The sequence below is a fragment of the Ochotona curzoniae genome, unplaced genomic scaffold (genome assembly GCF_017591425.1).
Source record: "Ochotona curzoniae isolate NIBS_2020 unplaced genomic scaffold, NIBS_Ocur_1.0 contig_1274, whole genome shotgun sequence".
NCBI classification, from domain to species: Eukaryota; Metazoa; Chordata; class Mammalia; order Lagomorpha; family Ochotonidae; genus Ochotona; species Ochotona curzoniae.
The window spans coordinates 28,236,921-28,256,229 of record NW_024465023.1 but is presented as its reverse complement, the minus strand read 5'-3'; the positions used below and the strand labels follow the sequence as shown (position 1 = coordinate 28,256,229).

The following is a 19,309-nucleotide window of genomic DNA, read 5'->3' as shown; positions in this document are numbered from 1 at the left end:
TCCTATTGTCAAGATACATCCGTCAGTTCCACTGGGAGTCCACCTTTGATTTGGAAGTAAAGATGCATGCTGCATTGTATCTTCACATCTATATATGAAAGTCTCTATTACACAGTTACTATACATCCCACTAAAATGAGAAGCCACAAAACAAAATCAACAACAGGAATAAAGTTTAAAAAATTTACAGCACCATGGAGCAAAATAAAATGCTACCAAATAACCAATGTGTCGATGAGAAAATGAAAAAGAAAACAAAAAACCTTTTGGAGAAAATGATGTTACTGTATGATCTATGAGTCAATAAAGAATTTTATAAGAGAAAAAACTATTTTGAAGAAATTAAAGTAAAAATATCAAAACCCATGGATTGCAGCAAAAACAGTATTGAAAGGGCTATTGATCTTATATGTTAGATGAAGGTTGTTAACTTCATTGGAAAAGCTGTGCCTGAGCCCTAGACACACGGAAAATGTTTACTTCAAGCATAATTTTTATGAATGATCAATACCTTTGCTGAAATATTAAGTGAAAAGTTACATTCATTTTTAATTGATAAGTCACTTTTTAAATTGAGCTAGGCATGTAATGTGTTATGCCATACCTAAACATCCTCGATAGCCCACTCTCCATAGAACTTAGAGTAATATGCACTTAAGTACACCTTGACACCATTTGTACATCACAAGGTGAGCATGAGGAAGCTATTGAGCCTTGTTTGACTAATTTAGGGATTCAGTGCTGGTGCTTCCAAAGTAGTCCACATTAGACAAGTGTAGGTTGAAAGTTTTTTGTATTGATATAAAAGCAAACCTAATAGGTTTTCTACTCACTGTGGACCTTAACATTGCAAATTTTAAAAATCCAGAACAAGTATTTGAGAGACAGTCATGTGGAAAGACAGAGAAGAAAGTCTTTGATGTTCCTACAACACAATATAAGATACAGGGAGGTTGATTTCAGATTGATGTGAGAAGAAAAAAAATCTTTTCAATTATTGCATTCATGTGTCCATAAATAAAACCACTGATATTGTGGTGTTAGTAGCTCCCCATTATTCAGAGTCTCAGGCTGGCATTGTCTCACTATGGGTTATGCCACCACCTGTGATGCCTTCTGGTTGGAGTTGCCATACTCTGCTTCTCAGTTAGCCTGCTGCTAATACACCAAAAAGGCAGCTGATGATGATGCCACGCAAGTACTCGAATCCCTGCCACTCACACAAAAGACCCACCTGGTGTTCCTGGCTCTTGAGTCCAGCCTCACCCAGCTGTTGTGTGACAGTGAATCAGAGAATAAAAGATAGCTCTCTCTTCCTTTCTTCCGCTTTCCACTCCTTTTTCCTTCTCCCTTCTCTGTCACTCTGCCTTTCAAAAACAAATCAATACATCCTTAAGAGAGAGGCTGAATAGCCTGACAAGGGGACTCTTGAATTTGCTGGAAAGTTAAACCTAAGGACTCTTTTGTTGGAGGGAAAGGGGTTCAGGCCCCAGCAATATGCATTTGGTATTAAAGAGTTTTGTGTGTGTCTGGTATTATAGAAATTTTTTGAGATTACTTCAAATAGCTCAGGAAAAATAGAAATAAGGATAAGTTTGAGTACCAAAAAATTTTTAAATCTTTGTATACAAGTCTTCAAATGTGTACTGTGAAAAACTATAAAAACTATAAAAAACTATAATGGACTTGTGTTAAATATTATTTCTGTTGTTTATCCCAAAGCTGAATGCACATAATCTTACCTTTGCACTTGGGAGTTTCACTATCTTGTCAGCTCTCAGCTGGCTGCATTATTTCATTTTAGTGTGCCCATACTAAATGCATTGGAACCACGACACTAATCTAAACATTATACTTTAGAGGAACATGATTGTTAGTTTTCACTTGTTGCCAGTTGGCTCATGTTGTTATATTACTGCCAAACCATAAAGGACATTCCACATTTACTTTTTTTCCTAAATACAGCTTTTTTATTTGTTTCTGTTTAATTTTTTACTTCTTAAATTTCTCCCAGAAAGTATTCAACTCTTTTGCAAAGTTGGGAATCTCAGTTTTATACTTCATGATAATAATTATCCCTCTTACCACTAAATAATCTAGGAGTGTTCTAAAGCATCCTTTCTGTGTTTTTAGCTGGTCTCCTGATTAAGAAAAGCCCATTGTAAAAGAAAATATTTTTGAGAGAAAAGGACCAAAGCAGAACCTTGCAACGTATCTGAAACTTCATGTGTTACTTTCATTCAGTCATTCAAAGTGCTTTTCTGCATACACATAATAGTAATATAGTTCCATGCATATTACTGTATCTTTGCTCATAAAAATCTCCTGTAAAATTTCATTGTGTGTGAGACACACTATTACTTTATTCATATCTACCAATCTTAAGGTACTATAAGAAAAGTTTATAATTTGCAATTTTGCTATTATACCCCATGGTGGTCCTTCAAATGCAATCTAAAAATGAAATTTTCCCAGTCATATTCTAATCTAAAACTTTATGATGCATTTATATCAGGTTTATTAGTATGTTCCTTGTAGAATTCATGTTGGATTGTCTTGCTGTTGTGTATTTGAATAAGGTAACTGTTCCTTTCTGGGTTAAGAGAGATCACAGAAAAGTTCTTAGAACTTCTTTGTTACTTTTAAAAATCTTGGTGTAAATACTTTTCTCCCTGTAGTTTTGGTTTCTTTTGTCATTTGCTTTTTCTTGACTTTAAAAAAAAAAATCTTTGTATCTTCACTTTTTTCACAAGCCTCAGCAAAATATTACATTCATGGATTTTTTTTTAAGTTTTTTTTTTTCTATTTTTATGAAAGGGAGGGAGTTAGAGAAGTTGGCAGGGAGGGGTGGGAAGTCTTCTATTCCCCTGGTTCGCTCCCCCTATGACCTCAGTAGCCAAAATGGGGCCAGGGCAAAGCCAAGAGCAAGGAACTGCTTTAACTCTCCCAGAAGGGTGCAAGTGCCCAGCCACTTGGGCCATCTTCCATTGCTTTCCCTGGCACATTAGCAGGGAACTTAAAAGTAAAGCAGCTGTGATTCAAACCAGTGTGCATATGACGTATCAGCACTGCAAATAACAGCTTAACTCAGCATGCCACAATGGCAGCCCCATAGCACTCTTACAAGCAATTGCTACCATTGTCTGCTTCTCATTCTATTATATGCATTTTCCTTTAGTGTCTCTTTAAGTGACCTCCTTGTAACTGCTTGGATTTTATCTACAGCTCCTTCCTATATCTTATTAGGACAGTTTCTGTTTGTAATGACTAAAATTTTGTTTATTAAAACTTATTTATCTGTCTAAAGTTCTAAAATAATTTCTCTAATAATCTAAGTCTCATATCCAACTGTTTTCTCTCTCACCACTATTAAAGCAAAAGAGGAAAAAATAAATTCATGTTTCTTTCAGTTGTTTTCATGTCTACAGTAGCACAAAAGTTTCTTCTCTGTTCACTGTTCTGTACTAAATGAAGTTTACTCATCTTTACATTTTTGAGAAACATGAAAATATCAGCCTTTAGTATATTTAGTAATTACATGTTAATTTCCTTTAATGTATTAAATCCCTTAATTACTATTTTTTGGTTAATTGAACAGGAAATATTGGAGCATAGGTTGCATTCTTTCACATTTTGTCATCTTCAAAAGATTTCGTGGAGATTAATCCACCGGTTTTAATTTCGCAAATAATGGCAGATATAGCACTATAAAAATTAGATCCTTCTCTAGGACAATTTGCAAGAATTCGAATCCCTCCGTCACTACTAGGACATGTGGTAGTATCCAGGTGGAGTGCTGGAGACCCGCAGGCCTTGTATTCCTACAGAATCTAGTAAGAATAAGGGATTAGGAATGCTGAGAATTTCTAGATTCTCTTAGACACCAGTCCTCTCCTTCATCAGCCATATTCTTCGATATATTACACTCAGTGATTCTTAAGAATTATCGCTTGTATATGGTACCTCAGTTTATATTACTTATAAATAATAGTTCCAAGTGATAGAAACAGATTGCAGTCAAATATTTTCATTTTAAGTCTTGTTATAAAACAATTGGTATAAAACAATTCTAATACTAGTTTCTACTCCAAAAACCTGCTTGGGCTCACCCTCATGGGAGAGGCTTCTGGCTCCTGACTTTTACTTGGGCCAACCCTTGCTGTTGGAGCAATTTGGAAGTGAATTACTGAGTGGAACATCCTTCTCTCCTTCCCTTCCTTTCCCTCTCTCCTTCTCCCCCTCTATTCCTCTCTCTCCCCTTCTCTCCTCTACCCTAACCCTTGCCCTCACCATCTCTCTATAACTCTGCCCTACGTAAATATTTTAAGTGAAAGATCTCAAACAACTTACTTTTAAAAATAATGACATGGGCCTGGTGCTATAGCCTAGTGGCTAAATCTTTGCCTAGCATCCATCCACCTGGGATCCCATATGGATGTCAGTTCTTACCCCAGCTGCTCCACCTCCCATCCAGCTCCCTGCTTGTGGCCTGGGAAAGCAGTAGAGGATGACCCAAAGCCTTGGGACCCTATAATCATGTGGGAGACCCAGAAGAAGCTCCTGGCTCCTGGCTTTGAATCAGCTCAGCTCTGGCTTTTGCAGGCCCTTGGGGAGTAGTGGAAGGATGATCTTTCTCTCTGTACCTCTATGTCTCTGTATATCTGCCTTTCCAATTAAAAATGAATCTTAAATAAAAATAAAGATATAATTTTTATCATTTTAGAATACAAGCAATCTGAAATATTTTCCTTGTATGCAAAGAAATAGGTTACCCCTGAGTTTTCTATTTTGACTTGCTCTACTGATTTTCAATTTACTTCGGATTATGACATTAATTTACCCATATAACCAAATTTTTATTCATTGCTCTATTTTAAAATTAGAAGTATTAACATTGAGGATATCTGACATACTTTTATATTACTCTAGATAGCCCTAATTCAAGTGGTGATGGCTCAGTTAATTGAAATTGGAAGTGATGCTAGCCATTAGGCTTGATTGTGAAAGACAAAATATTAATTTTCATATAGTAATGATCTCTAATCAAAAGAATTCAGTTGTTAGAAAGGACATTTAATTGATCCAGCGATATTATAAAATATCAGAATTTTTGTGATTATTTAGAATCAAACCTGTCTCAACTCAATTTTCAAAATTGTAAAAATAAAATGATGCCATTCTAAAAGTAAAGCCGAAATTAATAGATGAGTAAATCACCCATCTGGATTAAATTTTCCCCCGCCTTTCCTATTTATTTAAGTATTTCTGAAAGAAAGAGACTTTCTGTCCTCAAATTCACTCCCCAGATGCCAAGAACAGCTGGAACTGGGCCATTTTGCTGAAGACAAAATGCAGGAACTCAAATAAGATTTCCCATTTGGTTGACAGAGACTCAGGTACTTGAGTGTCACCTGCCACTTACCTGAATGCTTATTTGTAGGAAGCTGAAATCAGAAGCAGAGCTAGAATCGGAACCCAGGGACTTTGATAAGGGATGCAGGGATTCCAAGTAGCAGCGAAACTACTGTACCAAATTTCCACACCAGACAACTCTTTCTGTTAAATATTCACATTTTGTGGAAGTACTGATAAGAACAGATATAAATGGTATAAGATATAAGAATAGATATAAAATGTTGAAACAAAAGCCTGTGGTTATGTCCTGCTAAGTATGTATGTTGCCTGATCCATGTGGCACAAAAGCATAGCCATTCAAAATTTATTTTACAGATGCAGTTTTAGACATAACAGTAAGAAATTTGGCTATAACTCCCAGTATCTCCCCAAATTGACAGGGTAAATCTTGCCAGAGTGGTAAGATAAGATCTTTGCAGTGGTAGTTCCTGTTAGTCAATTTCAATCAACAGAGTTGCTCACTTGAAGAATACATTTTCAGGCCATATTTGGGATTAAAAGTTAAAAACTTAGCCTCACTCTTAGTAAGATTTTGGCTCATTTTGTTTACGCCTAGTATTAATGCAAATGAGTTACTTGACAATGTAGGTCACTCAAGGAAATCCCTCTTCTCAGTAGTTGCACTATCACTTCCGATAAGGTTTAAATCATTCTGCCTTGACACAGAGCACCAGAAATAGCATTCTCTGACCTCAGTGACCCAGCTTCCTAAGATTCCCCTTCAACTGCCACATAATTCACATCAACAGCATTCAGTAGTTCTCACTAATATTGGAAAAATGCGTTAGGGTAAAGCATTTTATAGTTATTTAATAGAACTCTACTCGACGTTCAGCTTGTAAATATGTATTTTAGTAATGTAATTGAATTCAAGAAGCGATCATGGAGGTGGCACTGTGTCCCAAGTACTTTCTGAGAACTGAAAAACCAAGATTAGAAAGATCACAGAATCAATCATTTTATCATCTAATTTGAGAAACACCCCAATATAAACTGTAGTATGTTGTGTTTTAAGGGATGAACATGTTAAGTTCCATGAAAGTACTTAAGAGGTCTTGGTTATGTCTGCTTTTTTAATTCAACTGTGTCCTTGCAGAGGATATGGCATTTAACCTGGATGTCTAACAGTTAATGAGGAGAAGGAGGATACATTATAGGTGGTTAAAAATAGTATCAGCAAGATAGTTCATAAAGAAAATTAGGAACAAGTGGCATATAGTATAGATGAACAGAAATGGCATGATGAATTGTGTTAGAACCGAATTACAGAGTGCCTAACCAGAGATTTGAACTGTATCTTGAGGATAATGGGGAGCTTTAGCAGACTTCAGTACTAAGATGACATAATCAAATATAGTCTCAGAAGGATTGCTCTGTTGGCATTGTAGTTGTATTGGTATGGTTGCCCTGATGCGTGAGATCAATTAGAAGACTATTTCAGCATTCCAGATGAGAAAACACAATACCGCTTCTGCAAATTTGGAGGCAAATTTTGTCTGCTCAAATACCCTCAAGTGGAAAGTGGGTCTTCAAGAGTATAATGGGAGCTTAGAGCACCCCAATGGGGAATTAGCTATTGAAGAATATTAAGCTCACTGAGCTTTAGTAAGAAGTCTGTCAAGTAGCCTTGGTTGTACTGAAACCAGAAAACACAAAATTAAAATGGTACCAACCGTATGGATACATGATTTTTTCTGTAGGCATTTTCACTAGCCAGGCAGGAAAAAAGAGCAGCTATAGGAAAGAGTACCCACAGTATATATATGTAAAAGATTGAGGGCTCTACCCAGACAAGTTCAGACTGGGAGTAGAAATGAATTCAGAAAGATACTGGATTATTGGCAAAAATCGAGGATTAGATACAGTAAAAGAGATGATAACAAAGTCAGGGAGAGCTATAATACTTCCAAAGGTACATGGTTCACCATTGGTGACAAGCCCAAATGTGCGATGTTGTAAAATGTGACAGCAAAAATCCAATACAGCAGGCACTTATTTCAAACTAACTCTCCAGTATCGCCCTTTGATGTTTGTATCTTGAAGGAATAAAAGCCTTAGAACACTATCACATTAGTATATAAAGTAAGCTGTCTCAAAGCAGGAGGGAAACAACATTTTAATATTACAATGGAAAACAAATCCCATTTATATTTATACGATTTATTTCTTCCATGGTTCAGTCTAGTGAAATAATATTCATTGAGTGTATGGAGTGAAAATTGAAGATTTTTCAGCTTGCAACCTTCATTCTAAAGCAAATCTCAACTCATTTCATTCAGATTTACAACATCATTAACTAATCAGCCTTTGAGTAAAATAATTAAATTTGGTGTCAAAGGCACTCTGAATGAAATGACAAAATCGTGAGTTTGTCCCTTTCTTCATTTTCACTGTTGTCCCAGGAAGCCTCTTTTTATTTTTCTTGTAGAATACATCTGTCAAAGCAATTTCAGCAATTAATCTATTCCATAAAAGTATGCTGTATAGCCTAGATTTGAAATGCAATCTGCAAAGCTAGGGAAGTCTATAAATTTAATCTTTCACTCTTTTCTGATACATAAAGAGAAGATATTTTTCCATATGGAAAAATATTAAAAACAGAATGCCTTCCTTAAGGTAAAGCCAATGTATCTACAGTATAATTTAAAAAATTTTTTGTGATACAGTTTCATAGGTGCAGGAATTTCTCCTTCAACCCTCCCTGTTTCGCCTCCTCCAATCCGCATGACGTGTTTGGTTTAAATGTTGTAGGTTTGTTGAACACATTAGTCTATTGTAAATAATACTTAATACTTTCTTAATGAGTGCTTACTATGTGTCAGGCATTATTCTAAGGTCTTTGCATTATTATTAATCATTTAATCCCTCCAACAATGCTGCAAGGTAAATACTGTTATTATCTTCATCATTTAGTTGATGAAACTAAGTTTAAAAAATATAAGGGAGGCCTCCTACCTGGTTAATATCAGATCCGAGAATCAGACTACAGTGTTCTGACAACAGAGTGAATGCTTTCAATCACATATTGCCCCCTCAAACCTATAATTTTTATTTAAGGTTAAAAACTGAAAACTTCACTCTCAGTTAATGTGTGTGTGTGTTCGATTTTTATAATAGGAACTAAAATTTGTACATATTATTATGGCAGGTTATGATCACTATGACTATACCCCACCAAGTAAAACAGAAACCTCATTCTGATCTTTCAATGATGTTTATACCAATTTACCTTTTACTATTAAAGATTGTAATGAATGAACTTGGCAATTTTAACTCACCTTTATTCGAGAATTATGTACATGCTATGTGTAAACAGTGGCACAGTTCCACCACTTGAGTCAGAAACTCTTAAGTATTTTGAACTTTGACAAGATTCCTTTTACACTGAGTTTGTTAATATTAGGATTTGTTCAAGATTGGCTTTATTTGAAAGGTGGAGTTAGGTGAGAGAGGGGTATTCCATCAACTGGTTCCCTCGCGAAATGGTCCAAGAAGGTGCAGGAGCCCAAGACTTTGGACCATTCTCCGCTGCTTTCCCAGGTGCATTAGCAGACAGGTTAGCTCAGAAGTGAAACAGCCAGGACTTCAACAGGTCCCCAAATGGGATGCCAACACTGCTAATGGCAGGTTAACATGCTGCTGATGGCAAATGAATGTACTAAGGCACAGCGCCAACCTTAGGGTTTTTTTTTTTTTTATTAGAAAGACTGTTTTCCCGGCCTGGTTCCGTGGCCTAATGGCTAAAGTCCTCACCCTGAATGCACTGGGATCCCATATGAGCGCCGGTTCTAATCCTGGCAGCTCCACTTCCCATCCAGCTCCCTGCTTGTGGCCTGGGAAAGCAGTCATAGATGACCCAATCCTTGGGACCCTGCACCCGTGTGGGAGATCTGGAGGAAGGTCCTGGCTCCTGGCTTTGGATCGGCACAGCACGGGCTGTTGCGGTCACTTGGAGAGTGAATCATCGGACGGAAGGTCTTCCTCTCTGTCTCTCCTCCTCTATGTATATCTGACTTTCCAATTAAAAAAAAAATAAATCTTTTTAAAAAAAATCATTTAATAATGCCTTAAAAAAAGACTATTTCCCAAGATTGGAGATCAATTTAAAATCTATTTCAAGTGATAGACCAATTTATTTCAATTTTACTTTCCAAGTTACACTTTATCCATTTTCTTAGAAACAATCCACATCTCCTTATTTGTTTATCATTCAGGGAATAGAAAAGAAAGAGATTTAGTAGTAAACCTTAATGATACCACTGTTCTTAGCAATATACTGACAGATGCCAAATATGCTACATTATAGGTTACTGTGCATTCTTTCATGATAAATATTGCTTTCTACGCCCTCTTACAAATATTGAGGGTCAGTTCATGATCCAGAGAAACTATTGTGGAATACGATATTAATATTCTCTTTCCCGTTTCTATTTCTCACTTGTAGTATGGAGTATGGGGAGAAAAACCTCATTATCTTAGTGAACTCTAGTGAAATTTTTACATTTCCTATGCCTTCTTTAAGAATATTGCAAACAAAAATACAAGGGAATTTGAAAAAGTTCGTAGAAGAATGAAATTCAAAATTAGTGTACATGTCCATGAATTTTTGAAGACCCATAGTATTGAGTAAACTATGAATATTAGTATCATAATCATGACTACTAAGCTGGCAGTCTAAATTGATATGCCTTCAGAATATTTGTATTGTTTTAAAGAGTGAAAGTTTTTTCTTAGGATTATTTAAGAAGGAATACTAATTGAGTTATATGGTATTTTATGAAGACAGCAATACCTCCACTAAAGTCTTGTTAATAAAGCCAAATTTATAACTAGTCAATAAACTATTGCTTTTAACCCATGTATTTTGGATTTTTATTTAATACCTTAGTAATAATTTTATCTGGGTGTCTGTATTCCACTTTTCTTAGGAAGTTGCCATGGTAACTCCTGAATTAAGGTACAAGTTTAGTGGAGCTTCAGCCTTAGTCTGTGCTAAATACAGAAACTGAATTTGACTTAAGCTTGAATGTTTCTATGGGAAGTACTGTACTACACTTTTTTTCTACTTTGGGTGTCTTTCTCATCACCATGGAGATCTGATCTCCCCACACAACTAAGATCTAAAACCATTCCTAGTATGGCTAAAACTAAGGCTTTGAAAACCAAGGCCTTCTATAATTAAGAGTTCCTGCTTCTGTTTTTTAAGCATTTACTGACTTTCCATTAGGAGAAAACAGGCTTTGCAGTGCTACGCTGTAGATTTACAATAAGAACTTTAAAAAAGTCATCATGATATTTTCCTTGGTAAAGTTCTGATGTTGTGTATACTTATGCATACCTTGCATAATCAATTACTAGGAAATAATGTTTCAGTTCAAATTATGTGACAGTATTCCTAAATAAGTAGTAAACATATCTAATGCCAATTTGATGTCCTTTAAAATGATGCTTTCCATTTTAGCTTGGGATTTTCATTTTTAAATCCCATCTTGATATCTTACATTTGCTCTGTGTTAAAATTAGTACAGGAAAAGTTGTTCTAAAACCTTGACCATAAAATTCATGAGATTACCAAGGAAGGATGAATGTAAATTATTACTGTGAATCTAGTTAGAGCACATATAGATAGATTATCTATGGAAGATCATACAGACCCATATAATACTATCTATTGTGACGTGTGTATGTCTGTGTATTTTTGTGATGTTAGCATATGTGTGTCTATGTAGAACCACAAATAAGGCCAAACTTCCACAGTTGTTTGATAATCACATTTATTATTAAGATAGTGAACACCCCTAGTTAATATGATTGTTTTGCTGATGCCCACAAAAATGCCATTAGTCCAAGGAGATGGTAAAGAAATTTTTTAACTTTTAAAAAGATTGAGAGAGAAAAAAAAGAAAGACAGAGAGATCTTCCATTCACTGACTCACTCCCAAAATGACCTCAGAAGCCAGGGCTGGAATAGCCCAGAGCTCCCATGGGAGCTTTCTCAGAGTCTCCCATGTAGGTACAGCGACCAAAAACTTGGGCCATTTTCCTCATGTGTGCCACTGACACAAATGACAGGGATCCAAACACTTGGACCATCTTCTGTTGCTTTCCTAGATGCATTAGTGCGGAAATGGATCAGAAGTGAGGCAGTGGGTCTGTAACCAGCTCTCATATGGAATGCCAGAATAAAGGCTTGACCCCAAATTATTTTTTAAAATACTGATTTTTGTTTTGTTTCCTAGCAAGAAATTACCAGTTCGTTGCAATATTAAACTCTAAGTACATTACAACACATACAGAAAACCTTCTAACATTTGCAACATTTGGATTTTCCAAAAGGGACTCTAGTCAAGTTCCTGTATGATTCTAGTTTTCGGTAATTGCGCTTGGCTGAGTGTGAAATTCAGTATGTGATGCTAAGTGTTAAACATAGATATAGCTGGAAACCTTTTGGAGTAGCTATAAAGTCGTTTGTATTTTTCCAGACCATTGAGTCAGCATATTTCTAACTCACTAAAACTCTCTTTCAAAGGACAGTGCAAGGAAAAATGAAACTCATATATAATAGGGCATTTTTAAAGCAGATTTTTATATGTTCTTAGATTCAGCAGTTTTACATTCCAAATGTAAGATTCTTTTGCTTCTTTAAAGTTAATAACCAATGACTTCTATGACAGTTGAGATTGAACATGAATCAAAATTCAGTACTCTCTGAGTTTTTAGTTAAGATAGAAATTTGTGCTGATTTATTTTTACATCTGTGATATTTTTCTCACCAAACACTTTTATGGTGATTTTTGCCAGATGAATTTTTTTTGGTGAGGCTTACAATACATTTTGAATACCTAAAAATAAAAAGGACATGAATTTTAGCAGTGAGATTCATGGAAGTAGTCTATAATGTCATTATTACAGATTGGAAAAGTATAGGGAATATGTAAATGCCTTTGATTAAGGTGAGATATTAGATTTATAACATGTCGAGTAAGGAAAATAATGATAAATAACTGTCAAGATAGATTTTTACATTTTACCAAGCAACTCTTGAATTTCTTCTTATCTTTTATGATGCTTGCTTTGCTGGGGAAGATATTTTTAGTTGTCATTAAATTCAACTGGCAGTTCCCTAAATCATCTCCTCATTGACAGAGTTGTTAATGAGAAAATGATCCCAACTGCTCATCTCATATGCCAAGGAACTTATTAATAAGGCATTACCATTTAGACCTTATCAAAAGAAGAAAATCAGTATTGCCACTTTTTGGTAATATTGCAAGCGCAGAAAGAGTAAGCAGAATACCATTCCAAGATTCTGTATTCACAATGTTACAAGAGTAAAAGAAGTCTTTAAAGTTTTGACATAGAAACCATTCCTTTTTTTCTCCTACTGGCAATCCCCCATACATTGACAACAACCTGTTGTACTTTTGTTGAAAAGAGTTTAGCATTTCATTTACCTTTTTACATTTTATTATATTTATTTGAAAGGCAAAAAGAAAGACCAAGAGCTGCCATCCCCAGGTTAACTCCCAATGTCCAAACTCCCAATGTCCATGACATGGGCTAGGCTGTAGCCAGGAACCAGGAACTCTTGATGGATAATGGGAACTCAGCTACATGGGTCATCAACTATTGCCTTTCCAGACTGGGTGTGATCAGGAAGCTAAGATGAGGAGCAGAATCAGGACTGTACAGGTACTCTCTGATAGAAGATGCAGACATTCCAAGTAGCATCTCTTAACCACGATGGTAAACACTCTCTCTGGGATTTTACTCAGTTCTGCAGCTCAGGTATTGCCCATCATTTATTCTAGGGATGTCATGACACCAAGAGTTGGTGCAGAATGATGTTCTCTTTTTTTCCTCCTCTATTTATAGCTTTATGGTACAATTCCATAGGCTCTGGGTTTTCCTCTACCCCCTCATAAGTTGGGAATGTAACCTCCCTCCAACTTGTTTTTCCCATTTATTTCAATAGTAGAGTCCTTCATAAGCAGTCATAATGAATGATGTTCTTTAAAAAAATTTTAAGTAATCCTACCAAAATCAAGAGAGCAGTACTTTAAGGATAGTATCCAAATTTATTTAAAATTGAGTTTTCAAGATTCAGGAGGTTTTATCAGTGATAACTTCCTAAAGAAGCTGGGCAGTAAAGGCATAATTTGTTTAGCACTGGTACTTACTGATCCCAGGTCTATTTAGTTGATAGGCATCTTTACAAAAAGACATAAAGGTGAAGTCTTGTTTGTTTGGAATAAATTGCACTAATTTGGAGAAATCAAACCAAATATGATGGGCAAATAGCTTTCTTCATGGAAGTATATCAGTGTTGTGAAAATGGTTTTGCTGCCGGGTCACGTAAGTGAATCAAGACTCTCATAAGATCAGGAATGCAGTAGGATTGGAAGACCAAGGAAATGGGCAAGAAAACAAAACAGGTACCTGCTCCCTGTTTTCCTTTTTAATTTTGGCAGACCAGACACAGTCATAGATGAAGTGTTGCAACTTTGTTACTTACCAGGGAAGCAGTTCTTATCGCAGAGTTAGTACACGGGGATCAGCATCAAGAACAACTAAGATCTAGTTACCTTTGTTGTTGTTGTTGTTGTTAGTTTTTAGTATACCAGCATAGGTGGTGGTTGAGATTGAAAGTTCTCCTAAGATAAAAAAAAAAACCTATATTTTTCACAATAAAGTCTATAGTGTTTAAAAAAAATCTTCTATAGTGGGTTCATGTCTCAATCATCAGCTGTGTTACTCTAAGCTATTTCAACAGGAACTAAACATTTGAAGGAGATTGCTTCAAAATAAGTACTTGTTAATCATAAAACAGATTTCAAAACAACCCAGTCTCCCAATAAGCTGCCATCTACCTACCTTGCTAAAAAGAGAAAACCTTGCCAGAGATGAATATTTTTCCTAAAATTGTACTATTTTAGTTTAATATAATCCCTTTTCAAAATAATCTCAGAAGGGCATTATTTGCTAGAATACTGAAAAGATGAATGGATGAGGATGCAGGGGGTAAATAAAATAAGTAATTCTTAGCTGTACTATTTTAAAAGTGGACAGGAGATGTGCAGCTGTACCATGAGTTCTCTGAAGTTGAGACATCATTTTTGTATATTTTCCCCTAACATTTGCTGAATAATATATATATGTGTATGTGTATATACACCCATAAGCACCCACTAAACTGTGACTGAGCAATATGAATCTGTAAAAAACTATTTTTCTGTTTTAAAATATGAAACATGATGACCTTGTATTATAGTAAAAATCAAAGTACATGTTTCTGAAATATCTGTAATAATTCATTAAAGATAAATTTGTGGCAAATAAAATTATCTTAAGTATTTCTGTTACATATATAATACTTTTTCAGACTTCACATATGCCTGTATTACAGAGGATTTCAGTGCAGACAGCAAAAACTAGCAAATATGATATAAGTCCATAAATCCAACTTAAGGTCATGATGTAAAAAGAAATTACAAATTAATTGTTAATTGTTACTTGATAATTTAGGAGACAATTTTAATTGTCTGAAAACTTTATCTGTTTTACTTGTGGCTAGGTTCGTGAAATATTTTACTTGGAATCAACTATGAAGAGCTCCACTAGTGCTGTAAATATAAGAATAAGCTTTATAACTTTTTGCCATTTCTTTTGCTCTTTTTAAACCAGACGTTATTTATTTGAAAGGCAGAAGACTTGGTTCACTCTCTAAATGATCACGTTGGTCAGAGCTCTCTGCAAGGTGAAACAAGGTGAAACAAGGAGCCAGGAATTCCACCTGGGTCTCTGATTTGGATGGCAGGGTTTCCAAGTACTTGGATCTTCCACTGACTTCCCAGGCACATTAGCATTGAGCTGAATGGGAAGCAAGGCAGTGAGGACTGAAGCCAGCATCCTAGTATGAGAGATTGTGACATAGTGAGCAGTGGCTGAACCCACTGGACCACAATGTCAACCTCTATTACTTTATATTTATTAATATATATATTTGAAAGGCAGAATTAGAGAAGGATAAACAGAGAGATCTTTTGGTTCACTACCAAGATGAATGCAGTAGCCAGGCTGGGCCAGGCCAAAGCCAGAAACTTCATCTGGGTCTTCCACATGGGTAGCTGGAGTCCAAATTCTTAGACCATCTTCTGTTGCCCTGCCAGGCACATTCACAGGAAACTGGATCAAAAGTGGAACAGCATGACTAAACCAGCACTCATATGGGATGCTGGCGTCACGAATGGTGGCTTATTCCAATGAGTTACAATGCCAACCCCACTTTCATTTTTTTTTAAATACTTTGTCATGAAAATTTTGCTTGTTCGTAAAAATATTTTTTCTAGATTTTCCCTGTTGCAGTAAATAGAAAAACAAGCAAACACATTTATAAAATATGATGTCCTGTTTTTTTTTTTTAGTCAACCTTTTGTAAGGAAACAGTCCCTCAGAATTTGAACATTCAAGCCACAGTTAATACGTCTCTTTTGGTCCTGTGATTCTAATCCACATTATAAACCCACTATTTCCAATACTTACATTGAGAAAAATGATTGTCGCTGGCTGCCTACCACTTCATGTTGTTTTTCAAAGAGAAAAATTTAAATTTAACTCAAACAGAAGTAGGAATCTTTAAATGTTCATATGTTCTAACTAAGTACTTCCAATTTCTATTTACCAGTACTTTTATCTCTTCTATTCATTCATTAAGAAAGGCTTTAATCAAAATCTTGAGAAGACAGATTACATTTCTAAAACTTCTATTTTCAGAATTAATGTATTTACCTATTGTTTGTGTAGTGCTAACAGGGCACTTTTTAAATTCTTCAAACAAAAAATCCTCTTGAAACTATCTTACTTGAATTGACTGTATCTCAAACAACGTGTTTCAGAAGTGTATCCATGTGGGACTGAATGAATTTATATGATTCAACACAGCATTCTCATCTGGGTTCATGATTCAGATATTTAGGAGTGTAATAATAAGAAAACCAGATCTGTTTCTTCTTATCCAACTAGGTTCATGGCTTCATAATTATAAATTTCAGTAATGAGTAGAAAATAAAGATTTGTTAAGTAATGTGCCTAACAGAAACATTATTGATTCCCTCTGGGGTAACATAGGTTTGTTGACATTGTGTGAAAATACAATTGATTTAAAAGTACGGTAAACAGTACTATCACTGTAACAGCCACCAGTAGGGAATGTTGTTACAGTTAGGATATCTGTGAAAAGATAATAAATAATTCAAGAGTCATGAACTTTTTCTGCCTGTTTTAAATATTCCATTTCCACTTGTCTTTTGGGAAAACAAAAATACAATTAGGCTATCATAATAAATAATTTTAGCTAGTTGGAATATTTTGACTGGGGATAAATGAAATTCTCAGCAATGAACATACCTCAGAAAGTTTGTGGGAAAATTGAATTAGAAGTGTGATTTTGTTTTGATACAAAAAATGAAATTATTCCATAGTTTTTTTCATACACATTTTGCACATACTATGAAAAAAAATGCACCCATGCAAACTCACACCTCTACTTCCATCTTCCCAAAACCTTTTTGCGGTACCTCTTACAATAGGGGCCGGAATACAACTAGAAAGAGATTAAAAACCCAAAGAAAACACAAAGAAAGAAAAAAGAGAATATTGAAAATCAGAAAGGAACTTACAAAAGGACACATAAATGTGAAACTTACAGAAGTCAAAGGTATCTTTTCAATGGAGTAATGCAATTATTGAGTCAGTTTGTTAGAGGTTTATTCTGGAGTAACCACGTGTCAGCAGCCTTTTGTGCCCTTGCCTTAGGTCCACCTGGCTTTCCAGTGCAATCATACTTTAGATTTATAATATATACCCCAAAGCATACAGTTGATTCACTGCATTTGTATCTTAGAGTATTTTTGTAGGTGTTCCTTTTGCTTGAAAAAATAAATAGGAACTATTTAACACTACATAAGAGTAACTTTAAAGAAGTTATTTAAGCACTTTACTAAAAACTTTTATTTTGCCATAGTGATGGTAGATCAAGATATGTCCATCAGCTTCCTGAGCAAAAACTGTGGAACTGAGCTTGGTGATGGGACTACAAATAAAATGCTATGTGAAGTCCCCAACCTCAGGGCTTCTGACTTAGAAAGTACTTGTGTATGTAATACAAAAATTGATAGTACTCCATTCATCCATAACCACTATGTATTCATCCCCATGTGAGTAACATACCTAGGAGGGTCTCAAAGTGTCATAGGCACAAGAATTGCCTAGATTCCTTGTTTAAAATGCAGACCCCTGTGTTCTGTACTCAAAATTCTGATTCAGTAGGGAAAGTGTGAGGCCCAGAAATTTGTGTTTAGCAAGCAAATCCCACCCTCGCCCTTGAGATTCCATAGCCCATGGTACTGACTGCTTCAGATACCCTGCCCCAGACAATTCTTCTCATGTGCTAATATACATGGACTGTTAGCTAACTGAAACCATTTTGAGATAGTGATCCCCACCCACCCACTATCCTGCACTCTGGTAGATCATTAGAATGAAAGGATAATCACGATATCATGAAGCAGAATTCAGCAGTCATACTTAAATAAGATATTTAATGTTACAATATTGTAAATAACTAAAAATGACTTTGTCACTAAGACTCTAGTTCAGGGGTAGATGGGCATTAAAAGTACAGTGGAAATTAAACCCCTTATATAACATTGTTTGTGGGGAAATGAAGGATATATTTAAAACAACTTTTTAAAATGTTTTAATTGCATTAATAAATTAAGAACAGTTTGAACTCAGAAATGACCTTATACCCAAAGTTAGATTACCTCTGATTTTGCCATTTGGAATTGCATGCCCTTATGTAAAGCAAAGTGGTAGGTGCTAGAGGTAGAATTCCAATATTAAAATATTCTTTAGAATGAAGTATTATGCTTCATTTTATTTTATTCAACCTATATGTATATTGCTTACATATTAATTCCTAGCCCCTTTTATACAAAGATTATCACATATTAAAAATTAAAATCTGCTGATTCTTTATGCTGCATCACGTTTTGTAGATACCAGTATTATGAGCAGTATAACATGTCCCATTCTAATGCGTTCTCTGTTCTCTTGTAATATAACTTCGGTCCTTCTCAATTTAACTCAAAAGTGCTCTAAAATGTTAGAGATACGAATCTGCTATTGGCTACTAATAAATAGTGCTGGTTTGTGTGTGCTGATTATATTTGAATTCCTCAAGAGCCATAATAAAATAAGCTAAAAGGAGACTACAGTTAATTTTATGCAAATTGTTTTTAGTTGCTTAAGACCAACCAGGAACTTCTGTCTTTTCCAGTTTCTTAGTTCCTGGGCATGTTGCATTTTCCCAGTTGTTAAGTTACCCTTTCATTGCATTTACTCTGTTATAGCTTTTTATTTATCTTCACTTTATATTGTTAAGCATGTGATCATATCAGAGTGATACTAGCTAGGGACACTAGAATTAGTGTCTCACTGATTAGGACATGATAGCAAATATACGTTAAGGTAGTCAGCCTTCTGAACAGAAGACCAGAAAAAAAATGTTTTATCATCCATAATTGGATAAATCTGAAAGAAGCTCTTGTTTGGGAATACATTTTAATTTTCAAAAGACTGGTCATTTTACATGTGTTTGGAGAATACTTTTAACAGACTTTACTGATTAAATTTATACCTATACATGTACAAGTACAGAGGTGGGAAGAAATTTATCTGCACTGTATGTTATTGTATATCTGAATGGTTAGCATTTCCAAACAATCAAGCTTATGGCAAAAAGTGTCCTATTTATGGACAAATAGACTTGCATGCCAACACAGAAACATCGTGGTATAAAACCATATGCAATTCTAGCCATATTATTCGATTT

General features: G+C 35.2%; 1 protein-coding gene across 6 annotated transcripts in view; it reads left to right on the top strand.

The window, feature by feature from the left end:
• Positions 1 to 19,309, top strand: part of CNKSR2 (connector enhancer of kinase suppressor of Ras 2) — a 232,610-nt gene that overhangs the window by 200,650 nt on the left and 12,651 nt on the right. The window lies entirely within an intron of this gene.